Source organism: Carcharhinus amblyrhynchos, chromosome 3 (genome assembly GCF_965287045.1).
Source record: "Carcharhinus amblyrhynchos chromosome 3, sCarAmb.v2.hapA, whole genome shotgun sequence".
NCBI classification, from domain to species: Eukaryota; Metazoa; Chordata; class Chondrichthyes; order Carcharhiniformes; family Carcharhinidae; genus Carcharhinus; species Carcharhinus amblyrhynchos.
Genome location: NC_137326.1, coordinates 48,058,092 through 48,068,979, shown reverse-complemented (window position 1 = coordinate 48,068,979; position 10,888 = coordinate 48,058,092). Strand labels below are relative to the sequence as shown.

At 42.0% G+C, this 10,888-nt stretch overlaps 1 protein-coding gene across 2 annotated transcripts in view; it reads left to right on the top strand.

The window, feature by feature from the left end:
- Positions 1-5,184: 5,184 nt before the first annotated feature.
- The window catches only part of chl1b (cell adhesion molecule L1-like b), a 742,190-nt gene continuing 736,486 nt past the window's right edge, over positions 5,185-10,888 (top strand). The window contains exons 1-2 of one of the 2 annotated variants that reach the window (XM_080183743.1): positions 5,185-5,288; positions 6,080-6,138. The gene's annotated coding sequence lies outside the window, so the exon portion shown is untranslated. Of the gene's footprint in view, positions 5,289-6,007; positions 6,139-10,888 lie in introns of those variants that run through there. The other variant, XM_080183751.1, reaches the window with a different exon arrangement.

Sequence of the window (10,888 nt, the reverse complement as noted above, 5' to 3'; positions counted from 1 at the left end):
TTGTCAAGCAACAGCCTGACATAGTGATTCTCACGGAATCATATCTTACGGAAAACACCCTGGGCACCACCATTACTGTCCCTGAATATATCCTGTCCCACAGGCAGGACAGACCCAGAAGAGGTGGCAGCAGAATGGTATACTGTTAGGACGGAGTTGCCCTGGGAGTTCCTTAACATTGACTCTAGACCCCATGAGGTCTCATGGCTTCAGATCAAACATGGGCAAGGAAACCCCCTACTGGTTACTATGTACCATCCTCCTTCAGCTGATGAATCAGTATTCCTCCATGTTGAACAACATTTGGAGGAAGCACTGCGGGTGACAAGGGTGCAAAATGTACTCTGCGTGGGGGATTTCAATGTCTCAGCAGCAGCACTAGTGATCGAGCTGGTCGGGTCCTGAAAGATATAACTGCTAGACTGGGACTGCAGCAGGTGGTGAAGGAACCAACAAGAGGAAATAACATATTTGACCTCATCCTTCCTGACCTGCTGGCTGCAGATACATCTGTCCATGACAGTATTGATAAGAGTGATCATCGCACAGTCCTCATGGAGATAAAGTCCCACCTTCACATTGCGAATAACCTCCATTGTGTTGTATGGTATTACCAAAGCGCTAAATGGGACAGACTTCAAACCGACCTAGCAACTCAAGACTGGGCATCCATGAAGTGCTGTGGGCCATTAACAGCAGCGGAATTGTACTCCAGCACAATCTACAATCTCACGGCCTGGTACGTCCCCCACTCAACTATTACTATCAAGCCAGGGGGTCAATCCTGGTTCAATGGAGAGTGCAGGAGGGCACGCCAGGAGCAACATCAGGCATACCTAAAAAATGAGGTGTTAACCTGGTGACGCTGCAAAACAGGAGTACTTGCATGCCAAATGGCAAAAACAGCAAGTGATAGACCGAGCTAAGAGATTGCCCAACCAAGGGATCAGATCTAAGCTCTGCAGGCCTTCCATATCCAGTCGAGAATGGTGGTGGACAAATAAACAACTCTCTGGAGGAGGAGGCTCTACAAATATCTCCACCCTCAATGATGAAAGAGCCCAATGCATCAATGCAAAAGATAAGGCTGAAGTATTCGCAACAATCTTCAGCCAGAAATGCTGAGTGGATGATCTATTTTGGCTTCATCAAGTTGTCCCCAGCATCTCAAATGCCAATCTTCAGCTAATTCAATTCACTCCACGTGATATCAAGAAAGGAGGCACTGGATACTGCAAAGGCAATGAGCCCTGATAACATTCCAGCAATAGTACTGAAGACTTGTGCTCCAGAACTTGCCGTTCCCCTAGCCAAGCTCTTCCAGTACAGTTACAACATTGACATCTACCTAACAATGTGGAAAATTGCCCAGGTATGTCCTGTGCACAAAAAGCATGACAAATCCAACCCAGCCAATTACCATCCAATCAGTCTACTCTCGATCATCAGTAAAGTGATGTAAGGGGTTATCAACAGTGCTATCAAGCAGCACCCGCTCAGCAATAACCTGCTCAGTGATGCCCAGTTTGGGTTTCACTAGGGTCACTCAGCTTCTGATCTCATTACAGCCTTGGTTCAAACACAGATAAAAGAGCTGAATTTCAGAGGTAAGGTGAGAGTCACAGCCCTTGACATCAAGGCCACATTCGACCGAATGTGACATCAAGAAACTGGAATCAATGGGTATCAGGGGCCAAAATCTCCACTGGTGGGAGTCATACCTGGTACATAGGAAGATGGCTGTGGTTGTGGAGGGTCAGTCATCTCAGCTCCACAACATCTTTGCGGGCGTCCCTCAGGGTAGTGTCCTAGGCCCAGCCATCTTCAGCTGCTTCATCAATGACCTTCCCTCCATCATAAAGCCAGAAGTGGGGATGTTCACTGATGATTGCACAATATTTGATTTTTGATTTGATTTATTATTGTCACATGTATTAACATATAGTGATAGGTATTGTTTCTTGCACGTGATACAGACAAAACATACCATTCACAGAGAAGGAAATGAGACAGTGCAGAATTTAGTGTTACAGTCATAGCTAGGGTGTAGAGAAAGATCAACTTAATGCAAAGTAAGTCCATTCAAAATTCTGATAGCAGCAGAGAAGAATCTGTTCTTGAGTCAGTTGCTTTGTGACCTCAGACTTTTGTATCTTTTTCCCAATGGAAGAAGGTGAAACAGAGAATGTCTAGGGTGCGTGGAGTCCTTAATTATGCTGGCAGCTTTGCCAAGGCAGCAGGAAGTGTAGACAGAGTCAATGGATGGGAGGCTGGTTTGCATGATGGATTGGGCTACATTCATGACCTTTTGTAGTTCCTTGCGGTCTTGGGCAAAGCAGGAACATACCAAGCTGTTATGCTCCTTTCTTCAATGTTTCTACGTAAATGGGAACTGGTGGGTGTACTGTACTTGGATTTCCTTCAGGTGCTCCGGTTTCTTCCCACAGTCTGAAAGACGGGGTGGTTAGATGCATTGGCCATGTTAAATTCTCGCTCAGTATGCTCGAACAGGTGCCAGAGTGTGGCGAGTGGAGGATTTTCACAGTAACTTCATTGCAGTATTAATGTCAACCTACTTGTGACACTAATAAACAAACTCAACTAAAACTAGATTTCCAGAAGGCATTTGGCAAAGTGCCACATCAACAATTATTATGAAAAATAAAAGCTCATGGTATAGAAGGTCACATATTGGCATTGCCAACAGGAGCCAGAGGGTAGGCAAAAATAGATATTTTGCTGGTTGGTAAGATGTGATGAATTGGGTGCCACAGGGATGAGTGCTGGGGTCTTAAATCTGCAATTTATATAAATGACTTAGCTGAAGGAACTGAAGATATGATTGTTGATGACACAAAGATAAGTAGGATAGTATGATGTGAAAAGAACACAAGGCTACAAAGTGATAGATTAAATGAATGGAATATAATAAGGGAAAGTGTGAAATTGTCCATTTTGGCAGGAATAATAGAAAGGAAGCATATTATCTAAATGGAGAGAGATTGCAGAGCTCTGAGATCTCTGAGAGCGATCTAAGTATTCTGATGCATGCATCACAAAAGATCTTACGCAGGTACAGCAATTAGGAAAGCTAAAGGAATGTTGCCCTTTATTGCAAGGGGAATTGAATACAAAAGGAGAGTGTAATGCTAGAAAATCTCAGCAGGTCTGACAGCATCTTTAGAGAGAGAATTGAGCCAATGTTTCGAGTCTAGATGACCTTTCATCAGAGCTGAGAGCAAGACAAGATTTATACTTTAGAGTATAGTGACCCTCCACCTTATGGCTAGGAGGCCACATCATGCCTCCTAGTCATAAACAAAAAGGTACAATAAGACAGCTAGAACAGGAGGGAACAAAGAGAAAGAAAATATAAAGACGCACAAAGTTACAGGATGCAGACCAGCCAAGAAAGACAACTGCATGCAGATAGCATACAGGTAGCAAACTGTGTATGCCAACTATAATGAGCAACACCACAAGAGATCCACTAGATTGGACTGGAGTTCGATGATGTAATCCAATGTCATCATACCAAGAAACTGCTTCTGCTATTACAAAATAAGAATAAATTCAGTTAGATGGAGGGACACTTAACTGTAGATGCAAGCTAGTTAATGCACATCTCAATAAAGGAGGGCTCTGATACCATGCTATTTAGGGATGAGTTTGAAAAGGAGCAGAGTATAATTAGTGAAAGTGAAGAGAATAAGTAAGAGCTGAATGCAATGTTTCGAACTTGGCCCTGTTCTCTCTCCATGAAGAGAACAGGGAAGGAAATCTGCCATCATTACCTGGCCTACATGTAACTCCCGAGCCACAGTAATGTGGTTGACTTTCAACTGTGCTCGGGCAAAATAGGAATGGGCAATAAGTGCTGGCCAGCCAGTGACCCCCAAGTCCCACAAATGAATAATAAAAAAGATGCTGTCAGATCTGTTGAGATTTCCAGCATTTTCTGTTTCTGCTTCAGATGGTAAGGAGAGGTTGGGTAGATATAAGCAGAGGTTAGATAGACTGGGACTTCTTTCCCTGGAGTGTAGGATACTTAGGGATGACCTTATTGAAGCCCATAAAGTAATGAGTGGCATAGATCAGCTACATAGTCAACATCTTTTTGAAAAGTACAGGGATTCTAAAACGAGAGGGCATAAGTTTAACGTGAGAGGGGAGAAGTACAAAAGGGTCCAGAGGGACATTTTTTTTCACAGAGGGTGCTGAGTGTCTGGAACAAGCTGCCAGAGGTGGTTGTAGAGGCAGGTACAATTTTGTCTTTTAACAAGTATGTAGACATTTATATGGGTAAGATGAGTATGGAGGGATATGGGCCAAAATCGGGCAATTGGGACTAGCTTAGTGGTTAAAAAAAGGGGTGGCATGGACAAGTTGGGCTGAGGGTTCTATTTCCATGCTATAAATCTCTATGACTCTGTGATTCCAACATCAGCAGTAATTTGCTTTAATCTTTTTTTTTGGCACTCCCATGGTGAAATGGGAGTTCCATTGGCGATCGCGGGGCGGGTGGTGGGGGGTCGGCGAAGAGGTCCGGCGGGAAGAGTGGAGCCAGCTGAAGAGAAATAGTTAAAATCGAGGGGAACGAAACGACGAACACTAAAGATAAATGACCTTCGTTGAACTCCCCGTGACACATTAAAGAACTGTCTTTGGTAACAGGTTTGATCGTCCCAGCAAATGAGATGTTAAGTGTTGAAATAAAGCGATTCGGTCATTTGTGTTTGAGAGCTGACGGTTCTGTGCCGGGAAGGAGGTGGTGAGCGAGGTGTTGAAGAGAAGGCAGAATTGGATGAGGTCATTGCTATAGCTGGGGAAGCAAAGGCTGGGGAATGATGGAGAAAGTGCTAGGCAGATAAGATATCAACTGCAGCACGGAATGCATTGGGAAATGAAACGTCGCCAGCAGCTCGATGCGGATGATGTTAGAATTAGAAATCTCGCCAGATCCGAGTTAAAAATCTCAACACAAATAGCATTGTAGCAGTTCGACTGGAGGGAAATTGCAGGCGACAGCTCCCAGCGGGAAGGAGAACGAGTTTTGGCTTCACGCAGGCTAATAGAGGTGCAGTCCTCTTCCAAGCCGAGTGAGTGGGTGTGTTTGTCTGGGGGTGCTGTCGGACAGTGCAAGAGGTTTAATGCCCCAGCAGTGAGTACAGTAATCACCAGGGCACGCCCAGCCCTGACTGACACCTCTCCGACGTAAAGCCCATTTTCCTTCACACAGCCGAATTTGACGCTGTGAGGATGAGTTGCTGTGCCGAACTGTCTCACAGGTTGGTGCAAATATTCTCGAAAATGCTTCAGATTAGAAACTGCCTAATATCAGCAGTCTTTGTAGACTTGGGCTGCAGTGAAACTGGAAGGGGCACTTGTTTTTTTTAACCTGATGAATGCTATATATAGATATAACCCAAGAAAAGACTACAATTCAGCTATTATAGTGATGCTCTGGAGGTGGAATGCATCCTCGGAAGAATAATTTTCAGCCTCAAGACCAAAAAAAATCTTGCGAACATTGTTAAACTGGGAAATATGTTGGTTGTAAGTGACTATTCACAGGGAATTGAAAGCAGAAGGGGAGAGCAGAATTGATAGATCTCCAATGTTTGCTTTTGTCCCCGTTTTTGTTTAGAAATGTAATTAAACGTATCATTTTTAAAATTAAACAAGGCAACAAACAGTGCATTGTACATTTTGTGTTTTGTGTTTGCAAATGTTGGTGTCGTCTCTCCCAATTGCAGTTCTGTTTTTCATCCCCCTCTTTGACCGTTCAGATTGCGTAAAATCCAACCACCCGTTCATTAAGACACTCCTGAAGCCTTTCCACAGGATTCTTCTCCCTTGGTTTTTTTTTGACACGTTGTCATGGATTCCTGTAAACCGCTGGCAGCGGCTAACGATGCGAGTCACGGTTAGGTCGCCCCTCTTTGTCCAGCCCGCAGAAAACAGATTAGTCTTTCGCTGGCTGGCTGGCAGCGAGTGGAGCTATTTAGATCATTTTCTCCCCAGCCCCTTGTGGCACCTCTCCCAAAATCACTTATTTATTTATTTATTTTTTAAACAGATTGTCGGAGGAGAGCAGTCCACCCTCCGAGTGAAGCGTTACTGTGGACAGCATAAGAGGTAAGGGTTTAATTTAAGAAAATGAGGAGTGTTGATATATCTAATAGAGCGTTTGGGGCCGATGGACTTGATTTGTACAATGGGCACTATCTGCTGGTGATAGGATTGGGGAGTCATGTCCAGCGCCCTGGAAGGGTTAGTTATGGGCAGGGATCTAAGTATGTGCGTATCTCTCTCTCGTGGGGTGACTGTGTATTGGATCCACTCTGAATTTGAATTGGTTTCTGGAGCTAACAAGGAGATGAATTAAAGGGTTAGCCTTGTCCACTCTGCTTTGTAACTCTCAGAAAGGAATAACAGTATATTTAAAAAATCACGACCTCCCGAAGTGGAGAGGAACAAACCTGGCAGTCAGAGGATATGTTCGGGGAAAGTTTGTGAGCTGCTATCGCTCTGGGTGTTGTCTGTCTGTTATACCTGCTGCCCAGGCAAAGCCGCGGGGGACATTACGGAGCATCAGACCACCTTCACCCTTCTTATTGTGTTCAGCAAGGATGGTGACAGCAGTTCTGTCTCAGAGTGGAAATGGATACACATGATCTAAAACATGGTCTCAATGATAGATTTTTAAATCAATACATAGGGTCATAGATTAAAAACACACAAAAAGGATGGCGACTGGTGTTTAACTGCATTAAAGCCACTGGAACATGAGTGGCTGTTTCGCAGTTTGGGGATGTCTCCCATCATTTCCACAAGGGAGTTTGGGTTTAAATGCCACCCCGGGCCGGTATGTCGATAGCTAGTAAATGCCTGCACGGGCAGAGTACGATATACAGTGAAATAAACGGAATTGGGCGAGAGCGAAACATGCACAGGAGCTTGTTAAAGGAGCTGATCTGATCACTGCACGAATTCAAGTGAGCAGTTTGTTGCATAGCAACCTGGCATCTTAACTCTTTCCTCTTACTTACTTTCACCGCGGGTTCTCTGCGAATTGCTCCGAAATTTGTGTAATGTATTTGAAATTGACTATTTAAAGTAAACATGTCTGAGTTCCTTCGTGACACGCACCGCATTTCAATGCCAATTTCACAGATTAGTTATCTGCTTATTAAATTGGACCGGGTAAATGTGCTGCCACCAGGAATCTAGTCTATTGCTTTTATTTTTGGAAGTGAGTATTGGAAATCTTATCCGACTTAGCCGATTTTCAAGACGAGTCTTAACATAGTTGTAATACAGATGTAAAAAAAGTTCTAAAACTTACTCTAATTGAACATTTCAAAGTTTAGATTCTTAACTAAAACACAAGAAACACGCAGGAGTTGTTAACGGTTCTGAACTAAAAAGACGGTGATGCTATTTCAGATCTGTTCACCCGTTCATCATCAGTCACAGAACCCCTGCAGGAGGCCATTTGGCCCATCGAGCCTGCACCCACAACAATCCCACCTAGGCCTAATCTCTGTAACCCTACAAATTTACCCCACTAATCCCTCTAACCTACACATCCCAAAACACTAAGTGGCAATTTAGCATGACCAATGCACCATCTTTGGACTGTGGGAGGAAACTGCATCGCCTGGAGGAAACTCACAAACACGTGGGGAGAATGTGCAAACTGCACACACAAAGTAACCCAAGCCAGGAATTGAACCCGGGTCCCTGGAGCTGTGAGGCAGCAGTGCTAACTACTGCTGTGGAGAGAGAATAGAGCCAATGTTTGGGGTCTAGATAACCTCTGTTGCCTCTCCACAGATGCTGGCAAACCTGCTGAGATTTTACGTTTTCTGTTTTTGGTGTGTGCAGTTGATTAGTAGTGGGAAAGCTCGATCTCCCTTACCAACCATATTCTTAAATAAGTATTTTCAACTTTTGCACAGAATTGGGTGAGGTAGTGGAATTGTCATTGGAATCGTAATCCAGAGATCCTGCATAATGCTCTGAGGATGGGGGTCTGAGAAATTTAAATTTAATAAAAATTTTGAATTAAAAGTTTCATGATGAACATGAAACCGTTGTCGATTGCTGTGAAAACCCATCTGGTTCACTGATGTCCTTTTAGGGAAGGAAATCTACCATCCTCACCTGGTCTGGCCCGTATGTGACTTCAAATCTGCAGTAATATTGTTGATTCTTAAATGCCACCTGCAATGGCTTAGCAAGCCACTCAGTCCAAGGACAATTAGGTGATGGGCTATAAATGCTAGCCCAGCTGGTGATGCCCATATCCCATGTAAGAATTTTTAAAATTAAGCACAGCTTTCATTGTATTATAACTAGTTGTGTCAGGGGAAGCATTGACACTATTAAACTCTGCACCGTGAAAACAAGAATCTACCTGAGTACCTGTGCATCTCCATTTCATTCCTTTCTTCATCTCAATTAGTTTGAATTTTTTTTCTCTCTTCTTCTCCCCCACCCACCTCCCTGAAATTTAAGATTTATTTCTTTTCATCATCCTTCTTGTAGCAGGTTTTGAGATTCTGCTTCACTGTCCTGCTGCTTCAATGCATTTACATGTCTGCTCCCCCTCCCACCTCTGTCAAATACCTGCATTCTCAGACAATTCTTATCTCCTCTTCACACTCCTGACATCAAACAGTATGTGAATTCCTACACATTTGTACGCTGAAAATTTATGTCAACTGAAGAGGCATATGCTTGTGCATGTGTCGGAACCTAACATAAGCAAAGGTCATTGGAAAATGTCTTTTGGGTAGGACAGATTGCTGGACAAGTACATTTTATTTACTTACACTGTTGATGTTTCATTGAATCTTTGATTGAGGGAATAGTGAAGTATGGATGAGGGGGGCCTGAAATGTTGAGAGGAAGGCAGAGGTTTTGGAGCAACGACCCTGGATAAGTCTGTACAATTTTTATTTTTTAACATAATGCGAAATTGTCATAAGGCTTTATGCCACTTTCTTAATAGGCTGTGAAGTTTGACACAATGTTTGAATTTGGTTGTGTGCTGATTGAATAAAAGAATTCTACATCAAGTCTTAAGTTCACAAAACTTTTAATAATTTAGACACCTGCAGCTAAAAATAACTTTTTGCTCTTTACTTTCAGAATGACTGAAAGAAAATTGTAACTTTCCACCAACAGGCTCATTTTTGTTTAATGTTCTCTTTCCCGTTCCTGCTGCCCAGCCACCAAGTTGACTTTGCTAAATTAACCTTTTCAAATTAAAACTTACAGTGCCGCGTATGTGACATCCTTAAGCTAGCTGTTAAACTTTCCTGATGTCAGAAGAAAGCTTCAATGTCTGACAGTTACTCAGAATATTTTGATACCTTATAATACAAAGATCCCTTTGAAAAAGCAGTGTTTGAAAATTTGGTTCTTTGTCAGCTATTTAATCCAAGTTAGATTGTGTTTGTAACTGAGTTGTTTGCTAATGCCACTGGCTTCAGCTCCTTTCCTGATTTTTGGCTGCCATACTGGCAGAAACTTGGAGTTGTAGTTGAAGGTGGAGCCACAGAACCAATTTTGTACAAACTGCGAGAAAAAAATACAGAATTTCTAAATTTCAGAAGTGAGCTCTTTAAACATTGGAAAGAAAATGTTTTTGTGTGAATGTTTTTGATAATTTGTCAAATAGATTTAAATATTCAATTTAGATATGAGAAAATGTAGCATTTTTCAAGTTAAATTAAACCTTTACAGTGGAAAGCACCACTATCTTTGTTGTACAGTTTGTCTACAAGAACAATAAAGTGACGGGAAAATTTGCCCTTGACAGTCATTTCCTATCATGCCATTTTCTGGATGCTTTAGCTCATAAATACAAATAAATTAGTGCACTATTCATGATTAATCCTACTGTTCAGTGTCAGAATGTGCTAATAAATGTGACAGCATGCTTTCTCTTTACGTTCACTGCTACATTTGCTATTTGCTGACATGAGTTGATGGGGGTGGGGAGGGAGGGGAAACAATTGAATAAGAACTAAATATTTATTTGCATTGGTTGCATTAAGTTTGTTTATTAAAATTCTTGCAGCTATCAGGACACCTATTTCTTGAGATCAGTCATAATTGGAGATACCAATCCAATGACTGGGTGTTGTAACTTACAAATATTTGTATCTATTGTCACATGGCAGAGAGACTTGATATTCTTTTCTGGAAATAGTTTATTGCATTAAATAGACATTGGCGCTTACTCATTTGTGATTGAATCTTGAATAGAAAGAATTTTAGCAAAGTATGCAATTTTTTAGACAGTACTGCAGGTTAAAGTGGGATACAGTTGCAATCTTTTGATAGTATACAGGTTTATAGAAACAGTTCTTTGTGCCACACATTTGTGTAGGACAGTGCACCAGTCTCTGCCAAAATACTCAGCATGCACAATTTTAGTTAAACATTTTTTGTACAAATGTTTTGTTCAATGTTGTTATTTTACTTTTAAGCTTAAAGGTCATAGAGACAAAAGAAAATGTTTTATACAGTCACAGATTATACAAGAAGGCATTGCTTTGAATTTAGAAAAGGAGGTTAAAAAGACAGCCTATATTTAACTATTTTATGCAGGAAATGAGAGTGTGTGGGTAAAATTCCAGAAAAACATTGAGATGATTGTTCTCTCAAATTTGAGAGAGAGTTGGTTAAGTACCTGAAGAATAAACAAGATGGAGGAAAATGAATGGTGTTGTGGGATACGATGCTTCCTTGGCACTAAAGTTCTGAAGCCAACCAACTGAACTGCAGGCGTGGAAGGAAACTACATGCAGTAATTGATGGTGAAATAGTATTAAAAGGCTTAGCATTACTGAAAGTTAGTAAACGTCTGATC